We start from the raw sequence: 23,608 nt of genomic DNA, 5'->3' as shown, positions 1-23,608 counted from the left end.
TCAGATGCTTATTGGGTCCAGGCCATTCACCACCAGGCCAGAATTACCACTATCCATTAATGGCCGTTCCTTCATGGGCCTTTTAGACACGGGGGCCGATGTCTCTGTTTTAACTGCAGATCAGTGGCCTAGCCACTGGCCAAAGCAGCAAACAGTAACCCAATTACAAGGCATAGGACAATCTCAGTCACCAGAACAGAGCAGTGATATATTGTTGTGGAAAGATCAAGAGGGACATGAAGGATCCTTTCAACCATACACAGTGGCAGGATTGCCTGTCAATCTATGGGGCAGAGATGTCATGAGTCAGATGGGAGTTTACCTGTACAGCCCTAATCAACAGGTCACTAAGATGATGTTCCATCAGGGACTCCTGCCTAGAGATGGCTCAGGTCCCTCTGGACAAGGGAGAAAAGAGCCTATCTTTCCCTCGCCCTTACCACAGAGAGCTGGCTTGGGATATTTTTAACGGGGGTCACTACTCCTTCTGTACCCCATGCAGATGCTATCACTTGGAAAAGCGACACACCTGTTTGGGTAGAACAGTGGCCCCTATCATCAGAAAAGATACAGGCTGCAAGGTTGCTGGAACAGGAGCAACTTGATAAGGGACATATAGCACTTTCTAACTCTCCATGGAACTCTCCATATTTGTAATTAAGAAAAAATCAGGTAAATGGAGGTTCTTATAAGATTTGAGAAAAATAAATGAGACTATGGAGCTCACGGGGGCTTTACAACCAGGATTGCCTAATCCTTCTGCTATACCCAAAAACACATATAAGAGAATCCTGGCTTTAAAGGATTGTTTTTATACAATACCATTGTGCCCCAAGGACTGTAAAAGGTTTGCATTCAGTGTTCCTTCAACTAACTTACAAGAACCTATGAAGAGATATCAATGGCTGGTGCTGCCTCAAGGTATGGCTAATAGCCCTACTCTATGTCAAAAATGTGTGGCAGCAGCGTTAGAGTCTACCCCGTCTCCCCACATACAATCCTTAATCACACTCTTTGTTCTAAATTTTTTAAACCTGGATGCGCGTGGCAGATCTGCCGCAGATCGCTTGTGGCATCCTAACACTAAACAAGATTATGCCCAAGTGAGATGGCGAGATCCACTTACTAACCAATGGCTTGGGCGGGGCCAGTCCTAATCTGGGGACGAGGGCATGTTTGTGTTTATTCACAGGACAATGGAGGTGCCCGGTGGCTGCCTGAGAGGTTGGTGAGGCTTGCTGATGAGCGTCTTCGAGATCCTGCTGGTTGCGCAGATGCCTCAGCATACTGGGCATATGTTCCTGACCCTCCCATGCTACACCCCACTGTGTGGAACGGGCCTGAAGTCATTGTTGGGACAAATGACACTAGGCTGTTAGGACATCCATTCGCTCCTGCCGTCCTACAAGCTGTTGGATTCAATCATAGCGGCTTGGGCATAGGACTCCCCATATGCTTCACGAAGACTGTCAACGTTACTGGATGTTTCCATGTGGGCAGCCAGACAATTCACTGAGACAACCAAGGACAGACTGTCATATCCCATCAGCCAGCAGGATGGAAAAACATCAGGGATAATGTTTTTATCCCTCCACCACAAGCCCATGATCCTTGCGGTGAGGAGAACAGAAAAAACAACGGATCCATCCTTTGGAGACAATGTTATAAAGAACCCTGGGAATATAGTGTCCCTGGGTTTAATCAAGCTGTTATAGATGGTTCGGAGGCCATGACACAGGTGCTGATGTCCAACACGGGACTAAGGCTGGAGTGGTTGTGGGATTATGGTATACCTCCCGGCCCCCAAGACATATTTGGAAACTAGTGGGAGCAATGGATACAGTGACTATGAGTATGGACGAGGGACGAGGCAAGGTAGAAGGCAATACCACTGCTTGTGTCAAGGCTCCATATGTGCTTATGATTGGTAATTCTAACATCACCCCTATTGACGGGGTCCAGTTTAATGTATCTTGTATACAGTGTATCCTAAGTAATAGCATCAATTGGTCAAATGACAAAAGTAGAGCTGTAGTTCTCCACCGACCATCTTTCATTTTGGTACCTGTTAACATTTCAGGTCCTTGGTACTCGGACCTCAGAGGAGAATTCCCCTCCTTTCTAGCTCTGTTCCATTTGCTACTGCCTTTTGTAATAATGTTTGTTGGTGTTCTTCTATTCATATGTTTTACTCCGTTGCTCAGAAAGGTAATACTCAAGGGATACATCGATCTCCAAACAAAGGTTCATGAGTTGAGATTATCTGCCCAGGTCCACCGTGTCGCTGACACCCGTGTATAAAGCCCCTACAATGGGTCGGCAGCCAAAGATGGGTAAGGATTTGGTAAGAATGTACATAACCTAAGACAGGAACCGTTCGCTAGAGGGATGGTCTCCTATGATGGGTAAATGGACATATCTGTACCAACCACCTAAGCCAGGCGCAACCCTTGTGTTAATTTTATATATAAAAGGGGGACCTGTGGGAAACCGTGCTGAAGTGCTAGCAGGTGTTGTTTTGTGAAATGTTGAACCTTTGACTTCCTTGAGTGGTTTGTGCTCCCAGCAAGGCAAAACTTGCTACTCTGAGAACAGAGAACCAGACTAGGTCAGGAAGTGTGGAGCTGGCCAAAAAACACACCCTTGTGTATTACCTTTATTGTAACTACTAGATTGCAGACAGTTCTGTTACTTTTTGATGCCCAGAGTATATAAGCTGCAAAAATAAACTTGGGCTGAGGCATTCTACTTAGAACTGCAGCAGTCTACTTAGAATTGCCTGCCCTCCCGATCCCATCTTTGTCTCTCTTCTTTTTTCTCAATCCTCACTCCCCACTTCAGGGACTGTTCGTCTCGTCGGCAGGCACCGACAGTTAGTGTAGCCACAGCAGATATATTAGTGGCCAGTGGCTCACTGGTTACAGCTGACGGCCAACTAGCCACAGCTGACGGCCATCCAACCACAGTTGATGGCCATCTACTACCTGAGCCAGCACCCCTCCACGTGAGGCCGAGAGCCTGGAAACTGCTCTCTGGGGCTCTGTCCCCACAACATATGATACAAAAGTATTTTCCTGTAATATGGATTTCACATGCTATATATTTTGGGATACAATTAACATGTTGTTTAAACAGCCCAGTAAATACACTTGTACTATTTATATTTTAGAGCTTATACTTTTTTTTCACATTGTAGACGATTTCTAGTTTTATATTCTCAAGTAGATCATTAATAGGTGATGGAGGAAATTTTCGGTTGCATTCAGATTCAAATTCAGCAGGAACTGGAAAGAAAAAACAGAATTATGTTCTTTAAAATACAACTAAGTATAAGTGTTAAGAAGAATGAGAAAACCTCTAGATGAGGCCACAGCTCACAACAGGAGATCATATTCAATACAGTTTGCCCACGGCTGCACACTGACTTGACTGCTATTGTGGCCAAGTATCAGAGCTTCTGGTTGTCTCATCCTTCATTCATTTATAAACAAGGTCGTAGGACAAGCACTGAAGTTACAAGACGAAGATGACACGGTCCAGCCCTGACCCATCATCTACTATAAGCTGAAGGAACAGATGAACAGGCAATTTCCATTCAGAGGCCCCTATACCATACAAATGCACAACAGGACGCGAGTGGGACCCACAGAAGGGACATCCCAGTATTGATTGTCTGCTCTCTGGTGGAGGTGACATGGACGTTGATGCCTGAAGGACAAGGACAGAGGATGCCATTGAGAGGGAAGCCGCAGATGCGAAGACTAGCATGGGGGAGAACACTACGGAACGAGAAGTAGTCTGGTTTAGCTAGATGCTAGAGCAAAGGGGCAAACGAGGGTTGGTAGCAAGATATAGGCTGAGATGTTTGGTGAGAACTACATTGATTTGGGTGTTTTCATTCCATGCAAAGCAATGTGGAGTTTCTCCTGAGGATACATGGTAAACTAATGACAAAGTAAATGACTGGAGATTTAAATGTCACCCATCAGGTGACAGCTACAGTGTTTCCTCCAAAAATAAGACTAACCGGAAATTAAGCCCTAATGCGTCTTTTGGAGCTATAATTAATAAAAGACCTGGTCTTATTTTCGGGGAAATATGGTAGCTTGGCCCTTCTAGGAGTACCGTATTTCCCCAAAAATAGACCGGGTCTTATATTCATTTTTGCTCCCAAAGACACATTAGGTATTATTTTCCGGTTAGGTCTTATTTTCAGGGAAACACCATATATGAACAGTAATTGCTTAAGTATCACTAGATAAGTCTGGTTATTGGGCCTCATATCACTGGCAAAAACATAAAAGTTGATGAAGCCCCGTTTTCAACGTGCAGGTGTAAAGTTCCATAGGGATGGCAGAAGAAAGGAAGGGGACAGGCCAGAAATAAAAAGAGATACATAGTCTCTGAGATATTACTCATATGTCATTGTCTTCACTATGAATATTTATGCTTTCACCTTTTTTATTTGCTAAGGCCAAGAAAATATTTAATGTAGTATCTATTATCAGAACATGAAAAGGGATGCCATTTAATATTTACATTTTATTCCAGAAATCAATGATATCTAACTTGAATTAATACATTTTGGCAACATACCGTCTTTGTATAGTTCTTTAGTTATTTTTTCCTGGTACTCCTGTAGAGGAACAAGCCACTCAGCAGCATGAAGAAGCAAGGTGACATGGTTAACACTGAGAGAAGATGACACTTCTCCAGAAACCAAGTCAAAGTTACGGAAGATTGTGATCTCTGTGACCGAGATTTCAAAACAGCAGTCATGCTCTCTGCTCATCACACAGAACAGCTAAGAGACTTGTAGGAGGATGACTTGAAGGTGGGCAAACTGGGCGAGCAGGGGAAGTGGGAAGAGAGACGTGGCCCGCATCCATGGCTGCGGAGGTGCAGGTGGTCCCAGGACAGAACAGAGACCACAAGAGCCAGGAGGTGGGCTCTTTCCCTGTGTCCCACAGCTCATCTCCCTGCCCAGAGAGCAGCATATCAGAGTTTGAGGCAGTCACCTCAGCTGAGACCTCCAGCTGGGCCCTAGGTAGGACAAAGGAAGTAAACACCATACCTGGGCCCCTCCCCCGACTCTCCCAATCCTACCCCCACCCTTCCAGAGACTCACGCTGGCCCCTGATCTGAGGAGTAGTGTCAGATTACAGAGGACCCATAGTGCTCAGGATCTGGGAGGACCCGGTTTGTAGCTACTGCGACTTAGGGAAGAAGCTGGGAAGTGTGTGACACTGCTGGGCTGAGAGAGAGAAGACTCCTCCATCCCCAGTCCCCACCTTCTCTGACCTGCCCAGGGCAGGGCAATTACAACTGTGGAGACATGCCCAGGGGTTAGCAGTAGGCAGCAGTCGCAGCTCTGGGCTTTCAGCAGCTCAGAAATCTCCCACCACACACGTACACATGCACGCACGCACACACACACGGAAGGAGTGACCTAAGACTCAGGAGACCTGGGCACAGGGCTGGTTGTGTTACTCTCAGTGCGCATATGTGCAGGCAAGAGCAGAAACTGCACTGACTTTGTAGAAACTACCATCCAGACCCGATAGCCCCACTCATCTACATCTGCCGTCCCAGGGTCACTCTGGGCACCAGGTGACCGGCTCTGCCTGAACAATACACAGAGGACTCTCTGGTACAGCAGAGGACGGCCTGGAGATTACTTGGTGGGCTTAAGCCAAGACTGGCGCTGCATTTTTTGTTTTGTTTTGTTTTTGTATCTTTGATATTTTTGCCTGTGTTGAGTGTGGGTTACTGGTTGTTTTCACACGTGAGTGTATTTGGTTTTGACTTTGTTGTTGCTGTTGTGCTTGGTGATTGGCTTTGTTCTGAAATTGCCCTACACCAGGGCCCAGCCCAAGAGTCACAAGATTCAACACCTCCTGACACCAACTCCAGACCCAACCAGAGTATTATTGGGTTTGACCTACAAGTGACACACCCAGAGGGAATTCTCTACAGGCACAAGAGCCCATAGAGGCCAAGTCTAATTGGAGTGGTCAACCCTCACGCAGCAGATCATCCACCGAGGGCAGAGCTAAGTCTCACAACTAGGCAGCCTAGGAGCAACCCCACCTACTGACCAGCCAAAAGCAATGAAAGTTCAACTTTACACAGGACAATATACACAACACCAGGGTCAACTTTGGAGCACACGCACAGGAGAATAGGGAAGTGGTGCAAGTCAGATGTAAAGGACACACACTACATAAGATAACCAAGCAAAGACTGAGAATCCTAGGGGATCTACCTAATACATCGAAGCAAACATGGAGAGTCAACCAGAATGGGGAAACAAAGAAACATGTCCCAAATAAAAGAACAGAAGAAACCTCCAGAATTGGAACCAAATGAAATAGAGGTAACCAATCTATCAGAGACAGAGTTCAGAACACCGACGATAAGAATGTTTAAAGAGCTTAGTGACGACATAAAGAAGGATAGAGAAATCATAATGAACAACCAGTTAGAACTAAAGAATACAACAAGTGAAATAAAACACACGCTTGAAGGAATTACCAGTGGGTTAGATGAGTCAGAGAATTGAATCAGCGACTCAGAAGACAAGTTAACAGTGAACACACAAGCGGAACAAAAATAAATCCACGCCTATATGGCCATTTAATCTACGACAATGGAAGCAAGAATTTACGGTGAGGTAAAGACAGTCTTTTCAATAAATGGTGCTGGGAAACCTGGACAGACACATGCAAAAAGATGAAGCTGGACCACCTCCTTACACCATATACAAGAATAAATTGAAAATGGGTTAAAAACTTAAATGTAACATCTGATACCATAAAACTCCTAGAAGACAATATAGGAAGCAACTTTACATATATTACCCGGAGTAAGATTTTTACTGATACATCCCCTTGGGCAAGGGAAGTAACAGAAAAAATATACATATGGGATTACATCAAACTAAACATTTTTTTCACAGTAAAGGAAACCATCATTACAACAAAAAAGGGTCCTACTGAATGGGAGAAGATATCTGCCATTGATATATCCAAACTTTATTAAAAAACTCACTCAACTCAGCTCCAAAAAAACAATCAAACCAATTAAAAAATGGGCAGAGGACATGAAGAGACATTTATCTAAAGAGGACATACAGATGGCAAACAGACATATGAAGAAATGCTCAACCTCACTAACCATCAGAGAAATGCAAATAAAAACCACAATGAGATACCACCTCACCCCAGTCAAAATGGTTATCATCAATAAATCAACAAACAACAAGCGCTGGCGAGGATGTGGAGAAAAGGGAACCCTTGTGCACTGTTGGTGGGATTGCAGATTGGTGCAGCCACTATGGAAAACAGTATGGAAGTATCTCAAAAATCTGAGAATGGAACTACCTTATGACCCAGCAATTCCATTCCTAGGCATCGATCTGGAGAAATCCAAAACTCTAATTCAAAAAAATGTATGCACCCCTATGTTTATTGCAGCTCTATACACAATAGCCAAACATGGAAACAATCAAAATGCCCATCGGTAGACGACTGGATTAAGAAACTGTGGTACATTTATACAATGGAATATTATGCAGCCATAAAGAAGAAGGAAATCTTACCATTTGCAACAATATGGATGGACCTAGAGAACATTACGTTAAGTGAAATAAGTCAGACAGAGAAAGACAAATACCTTATGATCTCACTTATATATGGAATATAAGAAAACAATAAATGAGTGAACTAATCAGAAACAGTCTCAGAGACACAGAGGAAAAACTGAAGGTTGCTAGATGGGAGGGGGGTGGGGATAAGGGGGAAGGTGAGGGGATTACAAAGCACAATCGATAACCCCAAGATTGCCATGGGGATACGAAAGTCAATTTGGTGAATGTAATCAATAATGTAAAGATTTTGTAGGGTATCTGATTACACTTGTCTCATTAGGGAGAGCACCTCAGAGATGATGTAGATGCCTGACAACTGCACTGTACACCGGAAGCTGAAGCTGAACAATAATGAATGTTAATGTTAACTACAATTGTTATACACACACACACATATACATGTATGTATATATATGTTTACAAGAAGTAGAATACAGCATGAGGGATAGAGGCAGTAGAAATGTAATGGCTGTATGTGATGTCAGAGGGGTCGTTGATGAGGGGAGAGGGGTCATCATTATGTGAGGCATACAAATTATAAATGTGTAACTATTACATTGTTTTGTACACCTGAATCTAATAATAAAAAAAGAGTTAAAAATAATAATACTCATTCACTGAAAAAAAAGAAGACACCCAGAACTAGTTTCTGCACAGTAAAACAAACAAACAAAAAACAATAGCACTTCTTGATGACTTTCAGGCACATATATAACACCTGTCAATCAGCAATCTGGCCCTCAGCTTAAAATAACCCAGTTCAACACAGTCGAGTCATGGCCAAAGAGAAACAGGGCTGAGCTGTTTTCAGCTGTAGCCCCAGCAAGAAGCTCAGTATATTATATACTATATTATATAAAATACTATATGTCAATAGTCAAAAGACATACAGTATTTACTTCTAGGGCCAAAGAGTAGCACGAACCAGGAAAAGCTTGTTCACCTGAAACTAACGACATACATTATACTTCACTTAATTTTTCAAATACAAAGGAGATAAAAGACTCTCTGCCACATATTATATACTCCCCCATGAAAGAATTATTATTTCATTATCCTTTTTATGCCTACTGCTGCCTAGAGAAAAAAAATCAAACTCACTTATAGCCCTCCTCAATTTGACCTCTACTAACCGTTTTAAACTAATTTTCTATATTGTATGCTGCATATAAATTAGACCAATTGTTCCGAGCAGATGATTTGTGCTTTCCTTCCTGTATTCTCCATGTTGCTTAAATGTAATAAACATTTTGGAGGGTAAAACAAAACAAAGTAACAGCATGAAGAATGTCACTGAGATATAACAACGCTCACAAGGCAGTTCAATGAGTTCAGGAGTAAAATTAATGACCCGGAGGAGAACTTTATCAAAGAGATGGAAACTATGAAACAGAACCGAACAGAACTCCTGCTGGTCAAGAACTCAAGAATGAGTATTTTTAACAACCAGGTCACACGAAGAAAACGAGTTGTGATTTAAAGACTCCCTAGCACTGCCACCTTACTCATCAATTACCCAAATGCTGTCAAGACATATAGACATAAGTGAACTTCATTTTAAAAATTCAATTATTTGCTTAATGTCCCTATTTAGAATATGTACAACTGTGAAGCAACTCATTTTAAAACACTGAAATAGATAGTGCTACGAATAAAATAAAAATTAAGGATATACTCTCTTGTTAGAAGATAACTTTAACCATAAAAACAGAGACTAATCTTTCTGCAGTATTATAAGTTTGCCGAATTATTAAAAAGGATGATATCTGTTTCATTTAATAATAAACATCCATTTGTGGTTAGGTGTTTGGCCGGCCATCATTCACTTACGCTTAGGGGAAGAAAAACTGGGATGCACAAAACTTTAAAATTTTTATGAATCATCTCCAACTAAAACCAATTAAGAAGCCAAAGCATCTCAAAGCATATATTAGGCAATGATATTTAACATCTGAAATAAAATTTAAAGGCAAATTTTCAAGCATTTTAAATGTATCACTTTAGTTACATTTTTTTTTAAGATATCCAAATATACTTTAATATTATGAAAAAAGTTTTCTTATTTTAAAAGCTTTTTTAAATTTGTCTTATATAAATTAACACATTTTACTAAATCCAACAGATAAAAATAAGGAAATATATAATAAATGTATAACTTACGAACAAACTAATAATGTAACGCCAATCAATGACAAACACATTCCAGAAGAGTTCTTGAAACTTACATGTAGATGTATCCTATATCAATATCTGGCAATCCATAATAGAAGGGAGGAATACTAACATAAACATATTCATAGTTGATTGAGAGAAAGTGGATGTTGATTCTAAACACAAAGTCACACTTGACTTTTATTTATTTATTTATTTTTTTGTTTCTATTTGTTTCTTTTTTTTTTTATTTTATTTTATTTTTTTTATTAATTAATTTATTTATTAGTTTCAGGTGTACAAAACAAGGTAATACTTAGACGTTCATCATTTATATCCCTCATACTGTGAACCCCCCTCCCCCCATCCACTATCCCTCCGACCTCACACTGAACCATCACATTATATATATAAAATTTTTTTTTTTTTTTTTTTTTACTGCTTTGCCTTTTATTATCCTTATACCCTTGTGAAAGATAACAGAATTTTGACATAAAGTGGGTAAGTGAGTTGTGCAGAATTTGCTGTAAACCAGACCGTGAAAGTCAGTGCTCAATTCTACATTTTGACTCAGTCATTAACATTTTTTTTTTATTAATTTATTTATTAGTTTCAGGTGTACAAAACAAGGTAATACTTAGACGTTCATCATTTATATCCCTCATACTGTGAACCCCCCTCCCCGCATCCACTATCCCTCCGACCTCACACTGAACCATCACATTATATATATAAAATTATAGTTGGCATTCATTAATGTTTAGCTTCTGATGTACAATGCCATGATCAGGTATCCACAGTATCCCTGAGGTGGTCTCCCAAATAGGACGCATGTCCATCGGATACCCAACAAAATCTTTACAACATTATAGAATACCTTCCCCAAATTAATTTTCAAAAGAAAAACCCTGAGGCCATCTTGTGGTTACCAGCTGCTTCCAAATCCCTTCACCTTTCCCCTTATCCCCAACCCCCTCCCACACACCCATCTAACCACTCTCGGTTTTTTCTCTGCGTCCCCCAAACTGACTCTGATTAGTTCATTCACATAGTCTTTTCTTTAGATTCCATATATAAGTGAGATCATATGGTACTTGTCTTTCTCTTTCTGACTTATTTCACTTAACATAATGTTCTCTAGATCCATCCATGTTGCTGCAAATGATAAGATTTCTTTCTTCTTTATGGCTGCGTAATACTCCATTGTATAAATGTACCACAGCTTCTTAATCCAGTCATCTACCGATGGGCATTTTGGTTGTTTCCATATCTTGGCTATTGTGTAAAGTGCTGCAATAAACATAGGAGTGCATACAGATTTTTGAATTGGAGTTTTGGATTTCTCCGGGTAGATGCCTAGGAGTGGAATTACTGGATCATAGGGTAGTTCCATTTTCAGATTCCTGAGATACCTCCATACTGTTTTCCATAGTGGCTGCACTAATCTGCAGTCCCACCAACAGTGCACTAGCGTTCCCTTTTCTCCACATCCGCGCCAGCATTTGTTGTTTGTTGATTTATTGATAATAGCCATTTTGACTGGAGTGAGGTGGTATCTCATTGTGGTTTTTATTTGCATTTCTCTGATGGTTAGTGAGGTTGAGCATTTCTTCATATGTCTTCTTGCCTTCTGTATGTCCTTTTTAGAGAAATGTCTCCCCAAGTCCTCTGCCCATTTTTTAATTGGGTTGTTTGTTTTTTTGGAGTTGAGTTGAGTAAGTTTTTTATAGATTTGTGATATTAATCCCTTATCAGATATATCATTGGCAAATATCTTTTCCCATAGAGTAGGATCCCTTTTTGTTTTATTGATGGTTTCCTTTGCTGTGAAAAAACTTTTTAGTTTGATGTAATCCCACATGTTTATTTTTTCTCTTACTTCGCTCGCGCGAGGGGATATATCAGTGAAAATCTTACTGCGGGTAATGTCCATGAAGTTTCTTCCTATATTTTCTTCTAGATATTTTATGGTTTCAGATCTTACATTTAAGTCTTTAAGCCATTTTGAATTTGTTTTTGTATATGGTGTAAGGAGGTGGTCCAGCTTCATTTTCTTGCATGTGTCCGTCCAGGTTTCCCAACACCACTTATTGAACAGACTATCTTTACCCCATCGTACATTCTTGCTTCCATTGTCGTAGATTAGATGGGCATATAGGCATGGATTTACGTCTGGACTCTCTATTCTGTTCCATTGATCTATGTATCTATTTTTATGCCAGTACCATGTTGTTTTGATTACTGTAGCCTTGTAGTATAGTTTGAAATCAGGTATCGTTATACCTCCCACTTTGTTCTTATTTCTCAAGATTGCTGAGGCTATCCGGGGTCTTTTATGGTCCCATATAAATTTTAGGATTATATGTTCTATTTCTGTGAAAAACGTCGTTGGTAGTTTGATAGGAATTGCGTTGAATATGTATATTGCCTTAGGCAGTATGGACATTTTAACTATATTAATTCTTCCTATCCATGAACATGGAATGTGTTTCCATCTATTTATGTCTTCTTTCATTTCTTTCTTCAGTGTTGTATAATTTTCTGAGTACAGATCCTTTACATCTTTGGTTAGATTTATTCCCAGATATTTTATAGTCTTTGGAGCAATTGTAAATGGAATTGTTTTTTTAATTTCTCCTTCTGCTATTTTATCATTGGTATATACAAATGCAACTGATTTCCGAATATTAATTTTATGTCCTGCTACTTTACTAAATTCATCTATCAGTTCTAATAGTTTCTTGGTGGAGTCTTTAGGCTTCTCTATATATAGTATCATATCATCTGCATATAATGATAATTTTACTTCCTCCTTACCAATTTGGATGCCTTTTATTTCTTTCTCTTGTCTGATTGCTGTGGCTAAAACTTCCAGCACTATGTTGAATAGAAGTGGAGAAAGTGGGCAACCTTGTCTTGTTCCTGATCTTAGGGGGAATGGTTTTAGCTTTTCCCCATTGAGTATGATGTTAGCTGTGGGTTTGTCATATATGGCCTTTATTATGTTAAGATATGATCCCTCTATTCCCACTTTCTTAAGGGTTTTTATCATAAAAGGTTGAACAGCTGTACTCTTGAAATGTTTTCTTTGGATGGGATGAAATATTTATTCCATTAATTATATATGAAGCTAAAGGTACAACTATGCATCTCAATGTGTTTCTGAGAATGTAGGATCTATGCCAAGAACAAGATTGGCACCAGTGTTTCAGAAAAGAACCGGGTCAAACAGAATCTACTTTTCAATTGCAAGATGATGGATTAGAGAGATTTCTAAAGAGGAAAGCAGATGGTCCAGGTTTCATCTTCTCCTTCCTAGACAGTGAAATCTATGGAAGAGGCTATGGATTAGGAGATAGACAAAATGAAGAAAGTTGTCCACCAAGTATCAGATCCTATTACCGACATTTGATGGAAATGGGAGTGAAAGGGAGGCACTGGGTTAAAGATTAATGTTTTGAATGAAGAAAACAAAAGGAATGAGTCGACTTTGTAAGCCTAATATCCCATCATGTCATAAGGTCACCAAGGTCTGCGGGCCACAGGCTCCATCCAGAAGCAAAACATCTCCACAGAAGTGGAATTAAAGATATTCCCCTACATTGACATTTTATTATTCCATAAGGCATCTGGTAATATGCAAGATGACTGGGGAAGAGTTCTCATAACATTTGATTTGGTAATGGCGTAAGGACAGATCTATAGATCAATGAATCAAAATTAAGGATCCGGAAATTAACCTCATATGTAGAGCCGAGTGATTTTTGACAAGGGTGCTAAAAAATCCAATTGGAGGTGAATAGTCTTTTGAGCAAATGATACTGGATCAACTGGATATCCACATGCAAAAGAAAAAATTAGAGCTCTACATCATACCAGATATAAAAATTATCTCAAAATGTAAAAGCTAAAATTATAAAAGCTTAGAAGAAAGCATAGTTATACGTCTTCATGAAAGAGTTCGTAATTGAGTGTTTAAAAAAATAGATTAACTGGACTCCATTAAAATAAAATGCTTCTGTGCTTTAAAGGATACCATTGAAAGACTAAAAAGGCAAGCTAATGAAAGGGAGAAATATTTGAAAATCCTATATCTGATAAGCGATTTGTATCCAGGATATATAAAGAACTCTTACAATTCAACAAGAAAGAGACAGTGCAATTTTAAAAGGGCGAAGGAATTGAAACAACAGTTTTTCAAAGAAGTTATACAAATGGATAATAAGCATGGGAAAAGATTGCTCAGTATCATTAGTCATCAGAAAAAACTACATCAAAACCACAATATGGAGCAGAGAGTTCACTAGTGGTTCCCTAGGGCTAAGAAGAGTGGGAAGGGCAGACTGGCACACGGTGAAGGCTAACAGCACACAGATACTTTCCAGGGTGATGAAAATGTTGTAAAACTGACTGTGATGATGACTGCATAAAGCTTTGAATACACTAAAAGTCACTGCACTGCATACTTTAAATGATGGAACTGCATGCTATGTTCATTATATCTCAATGCAGATTGGAGCCAGTGCTTTGGGGTCATGCAACGGTGTCCTTCTTGGCTTTAGATCACTAGCCAGGGTTGAGACATAGGAGAGGTAACAGTATGCCCTTTTATAGAAAAATGATATAGAAAATAAGCTATCTTTTTCACTGCTTGAGTCTGTAAAATTAAGAGAGAAATCAATATTGTACTGCTCAAAGCATTGAGTGGTTTCTATTTCCCCAAATTAAGTGATTTCTGGGTCCCAAACGGATTACAAAGTACCTTCTGTTTTAACCTAGCCATCTGAATAGCCATTTCAGATTGATTGGGTTCTAAGTCTCCAAGGAAACTAACCTCTCCATTTTGACTGTCATGTAGCATCCTTGTATTCTGAAAGAGGGTCTTCAGTCTGCAGAATTGTAGAAAACGAGTAAGTCAAATTCTTTAAGAGTAAATGTTTAGTAATTATTTAAAGAGATGATATGTCTATCATACAAAATAAACAAATCTATAAATTATGATCCTCTCCTATTTGTTCCAGTATAAGAGTTTGAAAGCATACTAATAAAATTATAACCTTAGGTAAGTAACATAAAACAATTGTGATACATATGATACAGACTTCATATTGTAACAATGTAAGGTTCTTATAATTAAAGTATTATTAATATCCACTTAAGATTGTTAGTATCAAACATATTAAATATCAGCTATAAACCAGAGATTAGTATCCAAGGTGAAAAGAAAAGTATAATATATGTGGATGTTTTGAAAAGACACCAAAATACCATTCGGTGCCTACTGACTGCAGTCTGCCAGAAGAAAAGAAAGTAGGTACCAACAAGAGATCATTCAAAATAGAAAGAGAAACCGGAAAGAAAAATCTGAAGTCTGAGTGGAGGGGAAAGGAAAGGGGCAGGGCTTTAGAAGAAAGGAAATTGGAGAGATAATGTGTCACAGTCTCTTCGAGTCTGTTTTACGAAGAGATCTTTGCTAGCACAAAGTTAACAAAATGAGAAGAATACAAAACAATGCAGAGAAAGACAGTGACATGGGAGAAAAAACACTGAGGAGAATCAGAGAAAAAACTTCATTCAGTAAGCAGCAAGTAAACAGAAAGCAAGCCACGTGCGGGATTCCCAGACGTTGGGAAAGATTCCATTATTATCTGAGTGAGATGATTACTCATCTCATTCTTTTTTAAGTTATACATATGGTTTGGTATGTATGACATATTTTATAACTGACAAAAAAGTAGAAAGAACATAGAAGCCAAATCAATAACAATTCTGATGTTGTTAAACAATACCACAGATAGGTTTTTAGACATTAAACTGTTAGAATGCTGAAGGGAAGAACACTACAAAAAGAAGGAAAGATTACCAAAGAGAGCACAGACATCCTGCAGAAATAAAGATTCAATGGAGACCAGGAAGAGTGCAGTTGACAGTATATGCAAAAGACACGGTCATTATAGTTTTAGGAATCATTCAAGAGTAGGTATAATATTTTGGCATTCACACAAGTTTGACTATGCTGTGAGTTTCTGATGTAAATTCGTAAGTAGGATAACTTGTTTAATTATGAAAATTACAGGTATGAAATACATTTGTACTTAGGTTTTCATAAAGTAAGAATTATAATTAAATAGTAATTAATGGTTGACATGATCTGAAATATTAAAACCTTACCTGGTAACCTCGGTCTCTAATTCATCATTTTTCTTCTTTTGTTGATTCAAATTATATTGCAGAGATTCTAACTTCTCATAGTACTTTAATTGTTCCTTTTCATCCTCAGACTTTGAAAAACATTTTTAAAGAAAGTTAATTTTAAAATTCTAGAGACTCACTCTTCTTTCTTTAAAACATTATTCCTCATGAGTTCATGAGGAATATATGTAGACAGGTGTATAAAATGTAGTTTATAAACCTGATGCCAGTAAGGGCAGATTTCAAAAACAATGACTTTTCTTAAAACAGCTGAAATTGATTTTACAGTGTCATCATTGGTTTCCTGGAATTTAAATTGCCAAACTTTCTTAAAAACAGACGTTTTTACATGTAAAAATACTAAGTGTTACAGACCTGATTTAAATAGTGGCTCTATTTACATTTCAGTTTGTAGAAATGCCTCCAGAGACATTTTCATCAACAGTTCAAAATTTTACAGGGCTTATGGAATCACATTTTTCTACGATAATCTTTGAAAACTTCCCGTGCAGTCCACCTTACATTATTGTGATAATCTGATATGAGCATCAGAGGAAGACACTCATTCTCTGTTAAGCGTTCTTCCATAGGTTTCAATTTCTGCTTTTCTAGTAAATATTTTTCTCTTTAACTAAAGTTTATCTTCTCTATATTATATAAACACATAACTTTTTCTTGATTCCTGTAACTTTTTCTGTCATCTTGTTTTTCTCCTTGGACTCTAACCCTCTTTAATGTGTGGTCTCATCCCCAGGTCCATATTTTCGCCACTTATTCTCTTCTTTTACATGAGAGCCTGACTTTCTGTCCTTATAATTGCGCGAAAACATTTTTCAGGGTCATCTCTTTTAGTCCTTGTCCTGCTTTACTTCTCAGCAGCAACTGATAAGGATGCCCACACCCTTTCTATAGTCTTCCTAGCCCAACTCATCTCTGAACAGCAGTCCTGGTGGTCAGGCCTTGACCCTTTTCTATTCCTCTTTTTAAATGCTCTCAGTTCCTTACATCCCAGTGCTTCAAACCACATTCCCTCATCTACAGTGGCAGCCTTGACCCCTTTACTGAGGTCATCTGTACTTTCCTTTTTCCCCTGGAGCTCCTCATAGACAGTGTCCCTCAACCACACACTCATACACCATGACTTGCTGTGGATCAGCTCATCTGGTACATTTCATGGGGATTCTTATCACTGTGACTACGAACATAGCGTTATTTTCAGTTCTTGGCAGCTCCTCACCCTTAGGATGTTGACCAGCATACTTTGTCCTATTTTTCTCTCAGAATGCATAAGTTTTTTCATAAGGTTCACATTATCTACTATTCGCCTTTCCATTTTTGTTTGCTCTATTGAATAACTTCCTATTCCTTGGGACCTGACCTGACCTATGGAAGTGTTCTGAAATTCCTTTCGCAAGTACACTCCACCATCTTGTTTGACAGCTTAAGTCAGTTGGAGCTATCCTTTCTTCCCAGTCCAGATGCTTCCTCTCACATTGTGTGAATCAAATGTCTTACTCCAGGTACTCTCTCACCTGGGGGGCTATTGATCGAATTCGTTGAAACCTGTCGTAATTAAACTTTTGATTTACAGGGTAGACCTTATGGTGGCTGATAATTTTGTTGAGATCCTAATTACTTCCCCTAGGAACCTATCGTCCCTCATTATTTTGGTATAAGCTTAATCAGTTTTGGGTGTTTTTACAAATTTTTCAATTTTTTGACATTCAATATTATTTTATATTAATTTTAGGTGTACAGCATAGTGGTTAGAATGTAAGTAATTTAACAAAGTGATTCCCCTGACTCATCCAGTACCCACCTGGCACTATACATAGTTATTGTCATAGTATTAACTATATTCCCCATGCTTTACATTACATCCCCGTGACTATTTAGTAACTACCAATTTGTACTTTTTAACCCCTTCACCTTTTCCACCCTGCTCCTAACTCCTCTCCCACCTATCACCCTAAATTACCTAGTACTCATCTGATGCCATGTGTTGTTATTGCAATATCATTAATACATGCCTTATACTAAACCCTGGATCCCCATGACTACTTTGTAACGACCAATTTGTACTTTTTAATCTCTCCCCTTTTAACCCCCAGCTGGCAACCAACAAAATGTCCTTTGTATGTATGAACTTTTTTCTGTTTGTTTGTTCTCTTCTTCAATCCCACTTAGAAGCACAATCACAGTGCATCTTTCTCGGTCTGACACACTCCACTCAGCACTGTACCCTCCAGGTCCATCCACACCGCCACAGATGGCCAGAGCCCATTTCCTTCTGTGGCCAAGCAATATTCCATTGCATACATGTATCATCTCTTCTTTATCCATTCATCCATTGATAGGCTGCATGCCCATCTTGGCCATTGTAAAGAATCCTGCAGTGAACATATTGATGTACACATCGCTTCGAATTGGCATTTTTCGGTTTCTTTGGATAAATTCTCTGAAGTGGGATATCTGGGTCATTCTTCAACTCTTGTGATAGCCTTTGTTTAAAAGTCTATATTGTGTGATACAAGTATTGCTCCCACAGCTTTTTAAATTTTATTTTGTTTTCATGAAATATCCCTTTAATTTCAGTCTCTGTGTCTTTTGATCTGAAGCAAGTCTGTTGTAGGGAGCATATGTAAGGATCTTATTTTCTTATCCTTTCAGCCACCCTGTGTTTTGATTGGAGAATTTAATCTATTTACACATAAAGTAATTGTGCATAGATATGTAGTTACTGCTATTTTATGATTGATATTTTTGTTCTTCCTTTTTTGTTCCTTTTAAAGAAGTCCCTCTACTATTCCTTGTAATACTGGTTTGGTACTGATGAACTCCTTCAGTTTTTTTTTTTTTTTTTTTTTTTTTAATTAATTTTATTGGGGTGACAATTGTTAGTAAATTTACATAGATTTCAGGTGTACAATTCTGTATTACATCGTCTATAAATCCCATTGTGTGTTCACCACCCAGAGTCAGTTCTCCTTCCATCACCATATATTTGATCCCCTTTACCCTCATCACCCACCCCCCACCCCCTTACCCTCTGGTAACCACTAAATTATTGTCTGTGTCTATGAGTTTTTGTTTCTCATTTGTTTGTCTTGTTCTTTTTGGTTTATATACCACATATCAGTGAAATCATAGGGTTCTCTGCTTTTTCTGTCTGACTTATTTCACTTAGCATTATTCTCTCGAGATCCATCCATGTTGTCACAAATGCTCCTATATCATCTTTCCTTAACGCCGAATAGTATTCCATTGTGTATATGTACCACAACTTCTTTATCCATTCATCTATCGAAGGACATTTTGGTTGTTTCCATGTCTTGGCCACCGTAAACAAAGCTGCAATGAACATTGGAGTACACGTGTCTCTGTAGAGAAATGCTTTTATATTTTTGGGGTAGATACCCAGGAGAGCGATTGCTGGGTCATATGGTAATTCTATTCGTAATTTCTTGAGGAACCTCCACACTGCCTTCCATAGCGGCTGCACCAGTCTGCATTCCCACCAACAGTGTATGAGAGTTCCTTTTTCTCCACAGCCTCTCCAACACTTGTTACTATTTGTTTTGTTGATGAAAGCCATTCTGACTGGGGTGAGGTGATATCTCATTGTGGTTTTCATTTGCATTTCTCTGATGATTAGCGATGTTGAGCATTTTTTCATATGTCTATTTGCCATTTGTATATCCTCTTTGGAGAAATGTCTCTTCAGGTCCTCTGTCCATTTTTCAATTGGGTTGTTTGTTTTTTTGTTGTTGAGTTTCATGAGTTCCTTGTATATTTTGGATATTAGCCCCTTATCAGAGGAACTGTTTGCGAAAATCTTCTCCCATTCAGTTGGTTGCCTCATTATTTTGTCAATAGTTTCTTTTGCTGTGCAGAAGCTTTTCAGTTTCATATAATCCCATTTGTTTATTTTAGTTTTTACTTCCATTGCCTTTGGAGTCAAATTCATAAAATGCTCTTTGAACCCAAGGTCCATAAGTTTAGTACCTATGTTTTCTTCAATGCAGTTTATTGTGTCAGGTCTTATGCTTAAGTCTTTGATCCATTTTGAATTAATTTTGGTACATGGTGACAGATAGCAGTCCAGTTTCATTCTTTTGCACGTGGCTATCCAATTCTGCCAGCACCATTTATTGAAGAGGCTGTCTTTTCTCCATTGTATGTTTTTAGCTTCTTTGTCAAAAATTATCTGTCCATATTTATGTGGTTTTATTTCTGGGTTCTCAATTCTATTCCATTGGTCTATGAGTCTGTTTTTCCGCCAATACCAAGCTGTTTTGATTATTGTGGCCCTGTAGTACAAGGAAAAATCAGGGAGTGTGATACCTCCAGTATTGTTCTTTTTTTTTAATATTGCTTTGGCTATTCGGGGTCTTTTGTGGTTCCAAACAAATCTGATGATTTTTTGTTCTATTTCTTTAAAAAATGCCATTGGGATTTTAATGGGGATTGCATTAAATCTGTATATGGCTTTGGGTAATATGGCCATTTTAACGATGTTGATTCTTCCAATCCATGAGCACGGAATGTCTTTCCATTTCTTTGTGTCTTCTTCAATTTCTTTCAAAAATGTCTTATAGTTTTCAGCATATAAATCCTTCACATCCTTGGTTAAGTTTATTCCTAGGTATTTTATTCTTTTTGCTGCAATTGCAAAAGGAATTGTTTTTTCTATCTCTTTTTCTGAGATTTCATTGTTGGTATATAGGAAAGCAATGGACTTTTGTACGTTGATTTTGTAGCCAGCAACTTTACTATATTCATTGATTGTTTCTAATAGCTTTTTGGTGGAGTCTTTAGGGTTTTCTATGTATAGCATCATGTCATCTGCAAAGAGTGACAATTTAACTTCTTCATTCCCAATTTGGATGCCTTTTATTTCTTTCTCTTGCCTGATAGCTCTGGCGAGGACTTCCAACACTATGTTGAAAAGCAGAGGTGATAGGGGACAACCTTGTCGTGTTCCTGAACGTAGAGCAAAGGGCTTCAGCTTTTCACCATTAATTATGAGGTTAGCTGAGGGCTTGTCGTATATGGCCTTTATTATGTTGAGGTATTTTCCTTCTATACCAATTTTAGTAAGTGTTTTAATCATAAATGGATGTTGTATCTTATCAAATGCTTTTTCTGCATCAATTGATAGAATCATATGGTTTTTGTCCTTTATTTTGTTTATGTGATGTATCACATTGATGGATTTGCGAATGTTGAACCATCCTTGTGCCCCGGGGATGAACCCCACTTGGTCGTGATGAATAATCTTTTTAATGCATTGTTGTATTCGATTTGCTAGAATTTTGTTTAGGATTTTAGCATCTGTATTCATCAGAGATATAGGTCTGTAGTTTTCTTTTTTTGTGTTGTCCTTACCAGGTTTTGGTATCAGGGTAATGTTGGCCTCATAAAATGAGTTAGGAAGTACTGACTCTTCTTCAATTTTTTGGAAGAGTTTGAGCAGGATTGGTATTAGATCCTCTTTGAAGGTTTGGTAGAATTCACTGGTGAAGCCATCTGGTCCAGGAGTTTTGCTTTTGGGAAGGTTTTTGATGACTGATTCAATTTCGTTACTGGTGATCGGCCTGTTTAGATTTTCCACTTCTTCTTGGTTCAGCCTTGGAAGGCTATATGTTTCTAAGAACTTGTCCATTTCTTCTAAGTTATTAAATTTGGTGGCATATAGTCCTTCATAGTATTCTTGGATAATACTTTGTATTTCTGTGGTGTCCGTGATAACTTCCCCTTTTTCATTTCTGATTTTGTTAATTAGTGTCTTCTCTCTTTTTATCTTAGTGAGTCTAGCCAAGGGTTTGTCGATTTTGTTAATCTTTTCAAAGAACCAGCTTTTTGTCACATTAATTTTTTCTATTGTCTTTTTGTTCTCTATTTCATTTAGTTCTGCTCTGATTTTTGTTATTTCCTTTCTTCTGCTGACCTTGGGTTTCGCTTGTTCTTCTTTTTCTAGCTTTTTAAGGTGTAACATGAGGTTATTTATTTGGGATTTTTCTTGTTTCTTGAGATAGGCCTGTAATGATATAAATTTCCCTCTTAAAACTGCTTTCGCGGCATCCCAAAAATTTTGGTAGGATGTATTTTCATTGTCATTTGTTTCTATGTATCTTTTGAGCTCTCCTCTAATTTCTTCTTTGACCCAGTCGTTCTTTAAAAGTATGTTGTTTAATCTCCATGTATTTGTGTTTTTTCCTGCTTTCTTTTTGCAGTTGATATCCAATTTCAAAGCTTTGTGATCAGAGAATATGCTTGGTATGATTTCAATCTTCTTAAATTTGCTGAGGCTGATTTTGTGTCCCAATATATGGTCTATCCTTGAGAATGTTCCATGTACACTAGAAAAGAATGTATAGTCTGATGTTTTAGGATGAAGTGCTCTATATATGTCAATTATGTCCAATTCATCTAATGTGTCATTTAGGGCTGCGATTTCGTTATTTATCTTCTGTTTGGATGATCTATCCATAGCTGTCAATGATGTATTTAAGTCCCCTAGTATAATTGTGTTTTGGTCAATTTCTCCCTTTAGTTCTGTTAGTAGTTGCTTGGTATATTTCGGTGCTCCCTGATTGGGGGCATAAATATTGATGACTGTTATGTCTTCTTGTTGTATAGTCCCCTTTACCATTATGAAATGTCCATCTTTGTCTCTTGTTATCTTTTTCACCCTGAAGTCTGTTTCATCGGAAATCATTATGGCTACACCTGATTTTTTCTGGGTACCATTTGCTTGAAGTGTCAATTTCCACCCTTTCACTTTGAGTCTATGCTTGTCCTTGTAGCTGAGATGTGTCTCTTGTAGGCAGCATATGGTTGGGTTTAGTTTTTTGATCCAATCTGCTACTCTGTGTCTCTTTATTGGTGAGTTCAGTCCATTTACATTTAGGGTGATTATTGATATGTGAGGATTTCCTGTCATTCTGTCTTTAGTTTTCTGGTAAGGCTGTGTCTCCATTGTTTCTTTGCCTTTTTGTTGTTGTCTGTTATTTCTGTGTGGTAGTATCCTATGATGTTTCCCTCTGTTTCTTTTTTTATTACAGTATATATTTCAGATTTGGATGTTTTTTGAGTGGTTACCCTTGAGTTTATGTAAAAGAAAGTTTGATATTTAGAGTATTCCAGTTTCTTCAGTCCGCTTACTTTCTCTATTCCCATATTCCAGTTCAGGCCTTTACGCTCCCCCTTTTTATGTTTTGGTTGCCACAAGTTGTCCCTGTTGATGGTGGTCTAATAGCCTCCTTTAGTATTTCTTGTAGTGCAGGTCGTGTATTAGAAAATTCCCTCAGCTTCTGGATGTCTGGAAAGGTCTTTATTCCTCCTTCATATCTAAAGGAGATCTTTGCTGGATATATTATTCTTGGCTCATGATTTCTCTCTTTCAATAGTTTGAATATTTGGTTCCATTCCCTCCTAGCTTGTAGAGTTTCTGCTGAGAAATCTGATGATAATCTAATGGGCTTTCCTTTGTAAGTTACCGTCTTCTTTTCCCTGGCTGCCTTGAGGATTCTTTCTTTATCATTGATTTTAGACAGCTTCAATACAATGTGCCTTGGTGAAGGCCTGTTGGGATTGAGGTAATTAGGTGTTCTA

General features: G+C 38.4%; 1 long non-coding RNA gene across 1 annotated transcript; it reads right to left on the bottom strand.

Annotated features, from left to right (window-relative positions):
• Window positions 1–3,165: 3,165 nt before the first annotated feature.
• Window positions 3,166–16,054, bottom strand: LOC308495736. Its single transcript, XR_013993040.1, has 3 exons — window positions 15,971–16,054; window positions 14,634–14,688; window positions 3,166–3,284 (listed from the first exon to the last, which is right to left on the bottom strand). It is a non-coding gene; the product is annotated as an uncharacterized lncRNA (long non-coding RNA).
• Window positions 16,055–23,608: the final 7,554 nt, after the last annotated feature.

Source organism: Rhinolophus hipposideros (assembly GCF_964194185.1).
Source record: "Rhinolophus hipposideros genome assembly, contig: HAP1_SCAFFOLD_76, whole genome shotgun sequence".
Taxonomy (NCBI): domain Eukaryota; kingdom Metazoa; phylum Chordata; class Mammalia; order Chiroptera; family Rhinolophidae; genus Rhinolophus; species Rhinolophus hipposideros.
The sequence above is the reverse complement of the archived record's forward strand: the minus strand, read 5'-3'. Positions and strand labels throughout refer to the sequence as shown.